The sequence below is a fragment of the Pelodiscus sinensis genome, chromosome 3 (assembly GCF_049634645.1).
Source record: "Pelodiscus sinensis isolate JC-2024 chromosome 3, ASM4963464v1, whole genome shotgun sequence".
Lineage (NCBI taxonomy): Eukaryota > Metazoa > Chordata > Testudines > Trionychidae > Pelodiscus > Pelodiscus sinensis.
In genome coordinates, this window is record NC_134713.1 from 76,270,106 (window position 1) to 76,284,342 (window position 14,237).

The 14,237-nt window shown below is 40.3% G+C and overlaps 1 protein-coding gene and 1 long non-coding RNA gene across 4 annotated transcripts in view; one reads left to right on the plus strand and one right to left on the minus strand.

Moving 5' to 3' along the window:
• The window catches only part of PDSS2 (decaprenyl diphosphate synthase subunit 2), a 209,698-nt gene that overhangs the window by 82,849 nt on the left and 112,612 nt on the right, over positions 1 to 14,237 (minus strand). The window lies entirely within an intron of this gene.
• Positions 525 to 12,924, plus strand: LOC142827848 (uncharacterized). The gene is made up of 4 exons (XR_012902617.1): positions 525 to 664; positions 10,829 to 10,971; positions 12,148 to 12,255; positions 12,796 to 12,924. It is a non-coding gene; the product is annotated as an uncharacterized LOC142827848 (long non-coding RNA).

Genomic DNA, 14,237 nt, shown 5'->3' on the forward strand with positions numbered 1-14,237 from the left:
TCAAAACTGACTGCTTAAAGTTTGATTCCTAAATAAATGTAAACTAATCATTGGAGATGCTGAGCACTTGTGGCTTCCAATGTATTTTTAGCAGTCTTTAATGAAAAGTAGCCACTGGAAACAAAAAGAATCAGTATTACATGTCTAGCTATTTCTCTGCAAACTTAACATTTACAATGACCAGATGACAGGAAAGATGTTCTAGTGGCTTCTAGCCTAAATTCAATTCCCTGCTGTACCACTTCCCTGTGTGCCCTCGGGCAAGCTACTCACTCTCTCTCAGGTTCCCCATTTGTAAACTGAGGATAACAGCACTGCCTTACCTCACAGAGGGCATTATGAGGGGCTCAGATAATTAAAGTCCTGCAAATATGCAAATATCTGCAAGTATCCACATTCATGCATATGGATGAAGATACAAATTTTATGTTGAGTACCTTGCAAATCTGAAGATCTCTGTTTCATATCCATGGGTATCTGCACCTGCAGAGATCTGTGGATCATTTTTGTAGATGCAGATGTGGACGAGGGTACCAATTTTGCATCCACATAGGGCTCTACAAGTACCACAAAAAAGGGGAGGCACCCATGTGGGTGGGTGGGATGGATTTGCAAAATAAAGCACCAGGACATCTATCCTGTGGCCTTTTATAGTTGGAGTCAGGTAAGCATATATGGGAGTGTTCTGGAAGCTGTGGAAGTGAGTGGGGCAACATATATGTGTCACTTTCCTTTTCAGTGTCTCTTCTTATCATTCCTTCTGCTCTCTTTCAGTCTACTTCCCCTTTCCTTTGATTTCTTTGGCTCTCAACCTGATCTGGTAATATTATCCGCTACATTCTTTCAGTTCTTTGTTTTTCCTCTTCCTTGCTCCCCACATGTTCCACCCACTTGTCCTCCTTACTCTTGAGTCTACCACAATCTGATGCTCATTGTCACCTGATTTGAGGCAGCATGACTATCCACTTAGTCTGATTCAGCAACTATTGTACTTTGTGTGGAGTGGGAGAGAAGGAGAGGTAGGAGGAAAGCAGATGAACTGCCTGCCTGCCAGCCAGCCAGCCAAGCTGGATAAAAATCAATCACTGTAAAAAAAAAAATCAGATTTTTTTAAATTTAAATCAGATTTGTATTTAAATTAAAGCTTTTTAAATAAATTTATTTGTAATTAAATTTGAAACTGACAACTTATGCTAAGTCCTAATTTATTATATTTAAATCATTTGGATTAAATACAAAAAATATTAAGCAGTACATATTTGCTGCCAAATTTTAAAGAAACTGAAACCATTGAACTGATGAAAGTCACTGGTTCAGCACCTATAAACAGAGTTTGTCAAAATACTAAAGCTGTTTTCGACAGCAGTAGTCTCTCAAGCAGAGTCAGAGATATTGTCATCATTTCAACTCATTCAACTAATTCAGTTCAATGACTGGTTCATTCAAAATGTTAAGAACCAATGTATTGTTATGGATGGGAACTGAAAAGCAGGAAAGCTTGTTTTATTTTTCTAAGCTGTGAATAAAAACTAGGTACAGTGAAACCTGCACTATCCGGAACTTAAGCATCTGGAAAACTGTAGAAGCAGGCAAAAAAAGTCGGGGGGGGGGGGGGCCGGAGGAAGAAACTGGCCCTTTAAATGGTGGGATGCTCCTCAGACAAGCATGCTACATGTACCTGGAGGAGGGGCGAAAGGCAGCCAGAAGCAAGGAGCAAGCATCTCGGCTCCCCCCGTGGCTCTTGGCACCCCCAATAGGTCAGCCATCTCTGCCTTCTGCCCCCGGCTTCCAAGCCCCCCCTCACCAGGCTTCATCCCGGTTCCTGCATGGCTCCCATGCCCCCCCGCATCCCCCTCCCCCACAGACCCCGCACGGCTCTCCCCACCCCAGATAACCAGAATTTTTAGGTTACTGGCACGCTCTAATCCCCTGGCGTGCCAGATAACACAGGTTTTACTGTATATAAGAATGAGAGCTACCAATTATAAAATCTGAAGGACAATGGTGACCAGAAGTACAGGAAACCACCGACATGCGACCACCCAAGTTCCGACCCCCCACACTTACAATCATTTTTGTAAGTGCAGAAGGGGCCAAAAAAAACCCACTTATGTCCTCAGCCCACATTTACAATGTCGCATGCTGCCTATCGTAAATGAAGGTTCGATTTATGATGCCCCCCGACTTGCGATGTTTCCCCAGGAACCAATGGCGTCGCAAGTCAGGGGTAGCCTGTAATGTACTCACTAACTATGGGTAATACTTCCTTTGTTTAATAAAGCAATTCAATGGAAATGCAAAACACCTATTGGTGATTTATTTGATAAATTCTTATATATTTAAAACTTTTAAGGCAGTGTTAGTTAATAAAAAATAAAATTCTCTTTTTGTGCAATTGTAATTTAATTTGATCTAACAGCACTTGACAAATTACACGGAAAAATTAATAATCTAGTAAATAAGAAATGCATCATTCACCATTTTCTAATATCAGAAAAGTGAAAAACAAAAATCAAAATAAATGTAAATTAAGCTATGTCACAGCTTAAATAAAATAGAGACAACAGAGTTCAGGAAGAGAGATTTTAGTAAACTCAGAGAACTGCTAAGTAAGGTGACATGGAAAGCAAGACTAAGAGGAAAACAACTGAAGAGAGTTAGCAGTTTTTCAAAGGGACATTATTAAGGGCCCAAAAGCAAACTATTCCACTGCGTCGGAAAGGTAAAAAGTATGGCAAAAAAAAGAAAAAAAAAAAAAGACAGCCTTGGCTCAACCAGGAGATCTTGCATGATCCAAAAAATCAAAAAGGAGTCATATAAAAACTGGAAACTAGGTCAAATTACAAAGGATGAATATAAGCAAACAATAGAGGTATGCAGGGGCAAGATTAGAAAGGCAAAGACACAAAATGAGCTCAATCTAGCTAGAGACAAAGGATAACAAGAAGACATTCTATAAAAATATTAGAAGCAAGAGTAATACCAAGGACACAGTAGGCCCATTGCTCAGTGAAGAGGGAGAAACAATAACAGGAAACTTGGAAATGGCAGAGGTTCTCAATGACTTTGTTTCACCAAGAAGTTGATGATGAAGGGATGCCTAGCATAGTGAATGCTAGTGGAAATGGGATCAGTTTAGAAGTTAAAATAAAAAAACGAACAAGTTAAAAATTACTTAAAAGTTAGATATGTCTTCAAGTCACCAGGCCCTGATGAAATGCATCCAAAAATACTCAAGGAGTTGATAGAGGAGGTATCTGAGCCTTTAGCTAACATCTTTGAAATAGCATAGAAGTCGGGAGAGATTCCAGAAGACTGGAAAAGGGCAAATATAATGCCCATCTATAAAAAGGGAAATAAGAACAACCGGGAAAGCTACAGACCAGTCAGTTTAACTTCCGTGCCAGGAAAGATAATGGAGCAGGCAATTAAGGGATTAATCTGCAAACAATTAGAAGATAATAAGGTAATAGGTAACAGCCAGCATGGATTTGTAAAGAACAAATCATGTCAAACACTGCTCTACAGCCAAAATGCTTCTGAAATAAATGTAGTCAAACTTTACTAATTCTGGGTCATTGAGAACGAAAATGATGCTTAAAATTGTTAATTGGCTCTAGGTTTCAAGATATGCTATTGAGTCAGTATATACGACCCTTGACTTGCGAATGGTGGAGATAAGTGAGTTATAAAGAGAAGGGATCTCAATTTAAACCAGAAATGACTAAAATACATCTTTGACTGGATCTATGAATAAATCTATGACTGGGTTTGGACAGTACTTGCTTTTTAGGCAAAACAATGAATGATGCAATCTGAAGCTGGTATTGCATCATACATTATATGAATTGCATCATGTGCAACATCATGAGGTGTGCCTAACGTAGTGAATACAAGCAGAGAGAGGGTAAGTTTAGAAGATAGGATACACAAAGAACAAGTTAAAAGTCACTTAGGAAAGTTAGATGTCAGCAAGTCACCAGGTCCTGATGAAATGCATCCCAGGATACTCAAGGAGCTGATAGAGGAGGTATCTGAGCCTTTAGCTATGATCTTTGAAAAATCATGGCAGACAGGGGAGATTCCAGAAGACTGGAAAAGGGCAAATATTGTGCCCATCTATAAAAAGGGGAATAAGAACAACCCAGGAAACTATAGACCGGTGAGTTTAACGTCTGTCCCAGGGAAGATAATGGAGCAGGTAATTAAGGAAATCATATGCAAACACTTGGAAGGTAATAAAGTGATAGGGAATAGCCAGCATGGGTTTGTGAAGAACAAGTCATGCCAAACTAATCTGATAGCTTTCTTTGATAAGATAACGAGCCTTGTGGATAAGGGAGAAGCGGTGGATGTCATATACCTAGACTTTAGTAAGGCATTTGATACGGTCTCGCATGATATTCTTATTGATAAACTAGGCAAATATAACTTAGATAGGGCCACGATAAGGTGGGTGCATAATTGGCTGGATAACCGTAGTCAGAGAGTTGTTGTTAACGGTTCTAAATCCTGCTGGAAAGGGATAACAAGTGGAGTTCCTCAAGGGTCTGTTTTGGGACCCGTACTGTTTAATATCTTCATCAATGATGTAGATATTGGGATAGAGAGTACGCTTATTAAGTTTGCAGATGATACCAAACTGGGTGGGGTTGCAACTTCTTTGGAGGATAGGGACATAATTCAAAATGACCTTAGCAAGTTAGAGAAATGGTCAGAGGTAAACAGGATGAGGTTTAATAAAGAGAAATGCAAAGTGCTCCACTTAGGAAGGAACAATCAGTTCCATACATACAAGATGGGAAGCGACTGTCTAGGAAGGAGCATGGCGGAAAGGGATCTAGGGGTCATAGTGGACCACAAGTTGAATATGAGTCAACAGTGTGATGCTGTTGCAAAAAAAGCAAATATGATTCTAGGTTGTATCAACAGGTGTGTTGTAAGCAAAACTCGTGAAGTCATTCTACCGCTCTACTCTGCACTAGTTAGGCCTCAGCTGGAGTACTGTGTCCAGTTCTGGGCGCCACATTTCAAGAAAGATGTGGAGAAATTGGAAAGGGTACAGAGAAGAGCGACAAGAATGATTAAAGGTCTAGAGAACATGACCTATGAAGCCAGGCTTCATGAACTGGGCTTGTTTAGTTTGGAAAAAAGAAGATTAAGGGGGGACATGATAGCGGTTTTCAAATATCTAAAAGGGTGTCACAAGGAGGAAGGAGAAAATTTGTTCCTCTTGGTTTCTGAGGACAGGACAAGGAGTAATGGGCTTAAAGTGCAGCAGGGGAGGTTTAGATTGGACATTAGGAAAAAATTCCTAACTGTCAGGGTGGTCAAATATTGGAATAAATTGCCAAGGGAGGTGGTGGAATCTCCCTCTCTGGAGATATTTAAGAACAGGTTAGATAGACATCTGTCAGGGATGGTATAGGTGGAACTTGGTCCTGCCTTGAGGGCGGGGGGCTGGACTCGATGACCTCTTGAGGTCCCTTCCAGTCCTATTATTCTATGATTCTATGATTCTATGTTATTCCTAGAAGTCATGGATGTTTTGCTGCATAATGGCAATGTTTTGCCATCAATTCCAGTTGGTCATGCAGTCCATATGAAGGAAACCTATGACAACATGAAACAACTTTTGAGATGCATAAACTATGACCAACATCAGTGGCAGCTTTGTAGTGATTTGAAGGTTGTTGCTCTCTTGCTTGGTCTGCAGACTGGATACACAAAGTACTGCTGTTTTCTCTGCGAATGGGATAGTCGTGCAAGAGATTCCCACTACATCAAGATAGATTGGCCACTCCGACAGTCATTGGAGCCTGGGAGGAAAAGTGTTCAGCATCCACCACTTGTTGAATCAAGGAAGATTTTGTTACCACCCTTACACATCAAGCTGGGTCTGATGAAGAACTTTGTCAAGGCCATGGACAAAACACAAGCAGCTTTCAAGTACCTCTGTGGAAAATGTCCAAGGTTAAGTGAAGCTAAGATAAAGGAAGGTGTCTTTGTTGGTCCTCAGATTCGTGAACTTCTTCGAGATGATGCATTTGACCATGCACTGCGTGGCAAGGAAAAGACAGCATGGAAAGCTTTCCAGTTAGTGGCAATACATTTTCTCGGAAACAACAAGGCAGACAACTACAGGTTGTTGGTGGAAAACCTCCTCAAGGCATACAAAAGCCTTGGTTGCAACATGTCACTAAAGATACATTTTTTGCACTCTCATCTAGATTTTTTTCCACTGAACTGCAGAGCAGCGAGCGACGAGCACGGCGAGCGATTTCACCAGGACATTGCAACAATGGAGAAATGCTATCAGGACAAATGGAGCCCATCAATGCTTGCAGACTATTGCTGGACAGTGACAAGAGATGCTCCATTTAATGAATACAAGAGACAAGACAAGAAGCGCCGAGTAGACACTGAATAGGACTAAACTATGCACATAATGGTTTTTTGCCTTTTGTTTCATAATACATTTTATTTATATAACCCTTTCGCTGATTTTTAAAGTGTTACATAAATAGGACAGGTGAAATATCATGTAAAGCAACCATAAACACATGAAAAGACCTAGGTTTACAATTTATGATTAAAACTCTACTATCTACACAATATACATAGATGTAAAATGTAAAAACTTAAATATCTTGGAAACAGTAGCCAATCAGTTGTTTTAATTGTCATATTTGAATTCAGCACATCAAAATACATAATAAATAGCACATTTTATCTCTGAAGCAGACGACTTCTAAAAAATTGTAGACCAGTGAAATCAATCTGATAGCTTTCTTTAATAGGATAACGAGTCTTGTGGACAAAGGAGAATCAGTGGATATGGTATACCTAGATTTTAGTAAGACATTTGATACAGTCTTGCATGACCTTCTTATCAATAAAGTAGGCAAATAAAACTTATACGGGGCTACTATAAAGTAAGTGCATAACTGGCTGGATAACCAATCTCAGAGAGTAATTAATGATTCACAGTCATGCTGGAAGGGCATAACAAGTTGGGTTCTGCAGGGGTCTGTTATGGGACCGGTTCTGTTCAATATCTTCATCAACAATTCAGATGATGGTATATAAACAGTACACTTATTAAGTGAGCTGGACAAACTGGAGAAACAGTCTGAGGTAAATAGGATGAAGTTTTATAAAGACAAATGTGAAGTAGGAAGGAACAATCCATTTCACACATTACAGAATGGGAAATGACTGTCTAGGAAGGAGTACTGCAGAAAGGGATCTAGGGGTCATAGTGGACCATAAGCTAAATATGAGGTAACAGTCTGACACTTTTGCAAAAAAAAAAAAAAACACCAAACATGACTCTGGGATGCATTAACAGGAGTACAGTGAGCAAGACACGAGAAGTCATTCTACCCACTCTACTCTGCATTCAATTGGAATATTGTGTCCAGTTCTGAGTACAGTAAAACTCCATTGGTCCGGCATCCAATGCTCCAGCACTCCTGATGGTCCAGCACCATCAGGAACCCGTAAGTGCTCTGGCTGCTGGACAATTGGAGCTGCTAGGTTGGCCCCGTAGTGCTGCCCCTCGGGGCTGCGGGACCAACCCAGCAGCACCCCAGCTGTTCTGTCCCAGGTGTCCTCAAGTCAGCCGCTGCTGAAACTGACCAGCGGCTGACTCCAGGAAGCCCGGAGCAGAGCTGTTCTGCCCCGGGCTTCCTGGAATCATCCGCTGGTCAGTTTCAGCAGCGGCTGAATCGCCTGGGGCAGAGCAGCTGGGATGCTGCTGGGTTGGTCCCGTAGCACCCGCCCCTTGGCGATGCAGGACCAACCTGGCAGCACCGCAGCTGCTCTGTCCCAGGCATCCCCGGTTCAGCCGCTGCTGAAACTGACCAGCAGCAGCTGAATCGGGGACGCCTGGGGCAGAGCTGGACTATCGGAAGGGGGGGCTATGAGGGGTCTGGGGTGGCAGTCCCCCGCACCCCACCCCAGACTCCTCATAGCCCCCCCTTCCAATAGTCCGGTATATCTGATAATCCGGCACCCCCTGGGTCCTAAAGGTGCCAGATTATCAGAAGTTTACTGTACATTTCAAGGAAGATGTGGAGAAATTGGAGAAGGTCCAGAGAAGAGCAACAAAAATGATTAAAGGTCTAGAAAACATGAGCTATGAGGGATGACTGAAGGAATTAGGCTTGTTTAGTTTGGAAAAGAGAAGACTGAGAGGGGACATGATAGGGGTTTCAGGCATCTAAAGGGTGTCACGGGGGGGGGGGGGCAGGGGGAATTGTTCTCCTTGGCCTCTGGTGACAGAACAAGATGCAATGGGCTTAAACTGCATCAAGGGAGGTTTAGGTTGGACATTAGGAAAAACTTCCTAACTGTCAGGATGGTTAAACACGGGAATACATTGCCTAGGGAAGTTGTGGAATCTCCATCACTTGAGATATTTAAGAGGAGGTTAGACAGAAACTATCTAGTTGGTGGTTGGTCCTGCTGTGAGGGCAGGGGACTGGACTTGACTTCTCAAGGTCACTTTCAGTTCTAGTATTCTGTGATTCTATGTGTACAGTTACAGTCCATCCTCCTGGTTAGCAAAAAGTAGCACCAAATTTAACCCAGGCTAAAGGCTATGTTTAGTTGCCAATCAACAGGTTTTGTTACTAATGAGCATCAATTTTGGCAAATAACTACAAAAAACAAACAAATCACCATTTAAATCTATAATTTAAATCAAAATTTCTTGCTTGCTTATTTAAATAATGATTAAAATTAGTGATTTAAAATTTGATTTCAATGCATCTAGCTGCTGCTAGAGTGCCGCGTATGGAACTACTTTTCAAGTAAATAATTATTGGTTATCTTGAATTTACAGGTAGAACCCAGATTACCACTAATCTGCGCCACTAAAATGAGAAAATGTATTGGACATTTTTGAAAAAGAGCACTATTGACCATTATCTCCAAAAGCCCTTGCATATTTAAGTAATACTATCAGGTTAAAAATGGACTCAAAAGTCTCTCTAAAGTTTGGGTGTTCAGTGTTAGTCACAACTATTAAGTGGGGCCGACTGTCAGAGAAGCTGAGCACCCATAATTCCTATTGACTTCAATAGGAGCTATAGGAGCTCACTGCTGAAAATCAGACTATTTAATTAGATGTCTAAATATAGATTTTGGTGACTAGTTTAAGTGGTTTTTTTTTAAATGCTGATCCATGTTCCTGCTAAAATAGTACTTCAGATTATTAAAATTATAAAATTATGTACTTACCAATTATATTGGTCTGCTTATTTTTACATTTAATTCAGTGTTGACAGTGAAAATGAACTAGTCAAGTTCACTTGTTCTCATAACATAGGATTGCTAAGTTTGAGTTGCAAACATTGCAGATGAAATGCGTAAACTGAACTGAACTGTTTTCATTGTCTTTGTTTTAAAATCAAGAAAATACATTTACATGTCTAGCTATATTGAGTTTTGGAAAACCATTTTATAAAGAACTTAAATTTTGAGCTTAAACTTCCTGATAGTGACTCTTAATATTGTGTTAGCTAATATATCATAATGTTAAATTATTGCAAAAGCCATTAACTATTTACACTCAAGAGGAATGCTTAGAACATGAAAAAATGTGCAGGTATAGATAAAAAAGCAAAAAAAGGACAATCGGGATGACACAAAAACACATTGTTAAATATATAATGAAAAAAACACAACCAATTATTCATTCAAACCTATTCTGTCTTATACAAAATCAAAATCTGTATAGTCTGTTAATCCTTTTGCCATTTGTCATAATTGTAATGTGGGCTTCAAACCTTGCATTAATATCAGCACGACAATCATCTTTGAAACAGATTACATGATTTCAGAGTAATACAATACTAAAGTCAGGCTTTGCCTACACTGCAGAGTTTTTGCACAAAAACAGCTGTTTTTGTGCAAAAAAAAAATCACACAGCGTTCACACCTCAAGGGTGTTTTTGCACAAGAAAATGTACAACTAATCGACACTGGGGTTTTTGCGGTATAGGTATTCCTCTTTCTATGAGGAATAACTCCTTTTTGCACACGAGCTCTTGCACACAAAACGTGTGTGTGGATGGAAAACAGAGGGTTTTTTGCGCAAAAACAGCCTAATGAAAGACGCACGGGTGCCCTGGTGGCCATTCTGTTAATGGCAATCAGAGCTTTCTTGTGAGAGAGCGTCAATGCATTCTGGACGCTCTCTTGAGCAAAAGCGCATCACTTTTCTCTGGTGCAAGAGCATGTCCACATTGCAAAAGCACAAGTCATTTTTGCAAAAGATCTTTTCCGCAAAAAACTTCTTGTGCAAGAAGCCTGCAGTGTAGATGTAACCTCAGTCTTGTTCAGATGAGTGGCAAGAGTTAATATAAAGTGAAAAATAAATTGGCAATTGTTCAGAAACTTTTTCAAAGTTCTCTATTTCTGCTGTTTATCTATTTGTATATATAGCAATAGGTCTTATGCCTGAACATGTGTGATGGCTTTTCTGTGAGAACTGCACATTTTCTTTGCTTGGCTTGACAGACACAGTTTGCTGCTCTCAGGGTGCAATTAGGACATTTTATCTGAGGGCTTTTGTAACTGATTCCTTGAGGTGTTGAACACCTGAAAAGGTGATGGTAAGACTTTTACAATTCTCGTTGGCACTTGTCTATCAAAGACAATTCCATAGTTAATGGAAATGTGACCCAAGAGTCAGTACATAATAAGCAGTGAAGAGAACAATAGAGATAGAAAATCTCCACTTATGCGCATACTGTTAGCAAGAGGAGAAAGAAAAGTGTAAGTTTTCTGTTTAAAAAACATTTTGTTGTTGTTGTTACAGATGGTTTTCACAGCTGAAAAGAAATCATGAAGAAAAAAAAAAGAGTGGGGAGACACACCATTCCATCACAAGATGATTGCTTTAGTATGTTATACAGACAACATCTGTACACTGGCACCCTTTTAAAGTTGCAACATGTAAAGGTAACCTGCTAATCAGCCACCTCAAAACACATGAAATTTAAAGAAATAAATCAGTTCACTACAGTTTATTGTGTACAGGTCAAACTTTTCTAGTCCAGCACACTCTGGTCTGGCAACATCCAGGGCCTGGCATGATTTTAGTTAACTGGATGTCCACTTATCATGAATGTGGCCAAGTTTCACACAGTCCCATAAAGTTTGCTTACAGCCACTAGTCCTCGCTCTCAGTGTTCTGTGCTGTTTGTTAGCTCTAAATTACCCCTAAATGTTTCCTAAGAGCCCAGTAAGCAATGATAATTGGGTTGCCAGGTGTCCAGTTTTGAACTGGACAGTCCAGTATTTGAGCTTTCTGTTCGGGGAAACAAATTGAAAAAATATAAATGACAAAATATAAATGTCCGGTATTTTCTAAATAAGATGTAATGTAGATTGTGATGTAATGTCAAGCGTGTCCAGTATTTTTGTTGAAACCATCTGGCAACCCTAGTTGGTAATGCTGCTAGACAATATTGATCTCCTGTCGTTTGGCAAATTCTCTCGTTTGGCACTGGTCAGGTTGCCAGGGTGCCAGACTAAACTGCAACTTTGTCAATTGATTTTTTTATTTCCAATAATTAAAAAACATACTGGCTATGTCTACACTGCAGGCTTCTTGCACAAGAACTTTTTCCGCATGAGTTCTTGCGCAAAAAGTTCTTGTGCAAGAGCGTGTCCACACTGCCATGTGCTTTTGTGCAAGAGCATCCGTGGCAGTGTGGACGCTCTCTTGCACAAGAAAGCTCTGATGGCCATTTTAGCCATGGGGGTTTCTTGCACAAGAAACCCCTATTGCCTGTCCACAAATGCCTTTTTGCTCAAGAGCTCTTGTGCAAAAAGGCTTATTCCTTCTGGGGAGAGGAATAACTCTTGTGCAAAAAGCCCTGTATTCTTAAGCTTTACTTTACTTTTTCCTTGCGCAAGAACGGGCTTGTAGGGTGGATGCTCCACAACTTTTTGCTCAAAAACTCTGCAGTGTAGACATAGCCACTGTGTATCTTGCCTTTCTAATGCCTCTTTCCCTTCAATCAACTATTTCTTCCTCCTGCCTCTTCCTAGAATTTATCGTAAAGTCTTCTGCATAATTGTGTCTCTACTTAAATTTAATTGTCTCCTTTTCCCATTCTGAAACATACACAGGGTACAATCCAAACTAATGAGTGGCTGTGTCACCCGGTCTTCTAACCTTTCACAATGCTTTGCTGATGTAGCCTTCAGTCTGGATTGTTCACCAACAGCCTCCAGAATGTAAGTCACTCACAGCTATGTCTGTGTGTAGGCTGCAGCAAGCCACACTGCAGCTCTTACTAACCTTGGTTATACTTAAGGGTGACCCCCAATTCACTCCTATTCTTAGATTTTCCCTCTGAAATGTATGTCTGGTACTGCCAGCCATCTCTTGGATGATACCAATGTATCTACAGTCTATCATATCATCAACAGAAAGTATATACTCCATCCTGTTACCTCAAATGGAGTTTCACAAACACATCAATCTAGATTAGATAAAACAAGTTTATTAACTACAAAAAGACACATTTTTAAGGGGTACAAGTACGAAAACATAAAATGTCAAAAATGGTTATAAGTTAAAACATAATCAGAGCCTAACAATGTTAAATTCAAGCAGTTTTCCTCACAATATGTTTTCAGAAGTCTTGCTAAGCAAATTTCTTAGGTCAGGACCCTTTCTCTAGTAGTTCAATGGCTACTTCCTTGTCCCTTTAATGCACTGAATTGATGGATAGTAGAGGGATGGCCTGAGGTACTTGTCCCTCCTTTTTACAGTGTCAGTCCCCACTCCTACCCCCGGAAAAGATTTCCAGCTGAGATTCAGAAGACAAAGAGTTGGAAGGACATTCCCTGCTGCTTTCACTCACCTGTTTGAGGTTTCTTTGTCTACCCTTTCTGCTTCATGCGTACTGCATAAATGTGAGTTAAGCAGAGAACACATTCTTTTGTTTGTGGCAGGCTTGTTCGCCAACCTCAGTTTGAAGCATGTGTTAAGAACACCATACAGTGGAATCTTGTAACTTCACATACAATGCAGCCATAGGCATTTTATTAGGACAATAAAACCCAGCAAATTTTGAGTTTTCAAATAGCATGTACATGGGTACAATCTGTCACACTCCAACTGAAATTTCTACCACCCTTCCCTATATGCTGCATCCATATCTCTCCTCTCAATCATCCCTTTCTCATACAAAGGATTTGAAAAAATCTCCAATTGCCTAACAGCTAGGGGATTAAGCCTGCTACCCAAAGACTAATTTAAGTGACTGACATACATTGTCCAAGGACAATGCCCAAGGGAGTCTTTCCAGGGTTCTGTGCCCGGGCTCTGTTGAGTGGTTTTATCTTCAGTAGTCTCCAAAAGATTGGAATCTGATAAATTCTAGAGCCCCTTTATCAACCCTGGTTGATGGAAAAAAATGTGCATTCCTTCTCTCTGCTTTCTCCCCCTACTCTAAAACCTCTTGGTTGCTGCTGGGATTTAGAAGGGAGGGGGTTATTAGTATTACCCTCCCAAGTCTGTATTTGGTTCTACCAAGTGAACAGCTCTAGTGTCCACCTCTGTTGTTCCTCACAGTTTTGCAAAACAGGAACATGTAACCGATCTGTCAAGTTTTGCTGTGCCCATAGCATTCTGAAGAATATTGACCTGACTCTTACTAAATTCATTCTGAAGCATCTTGGGAAAACTATGAGTAGCAACAGCAGTACCCTGAAGCTGACTGTCTACCTCAATTTACAGTCTGTTCACATTTGCAAGGTTATCAGCATAGCCATAAGGATAAGAAACTTTTTTAAAATGACAACATAAACACTACAGAAGTCGATGTTGATCGCCATACTTGTAAGAGTGAACCTTCCTGTTTGCCACAGACAACCTTGTTATTACTGAATTCATTTCTTCCAGAGAAGAATTTAATTCTAAGTTATGAATCATCAAAAACAGATCTGTATTTTTCACATTGCAATTATTATCTATCATTTCCGTGATGGTAGCAGCCTAGCATCTTAATCAGGATTGGTGCCCCATTATTCTAGCACGTGTATATCAACTTTTATTCTACTGTGCTATATATGGATAATCATCTGCTCAAAATATTTCACTATTAGCAGGTTCTGCAAGACGAAACACTGTTCAAGACCCATGCCTGTCTTTTGATACTTAGGCTTTTGTTGGCAAAGCAATGTACTTGGCTGCTACACTATCATGCTGA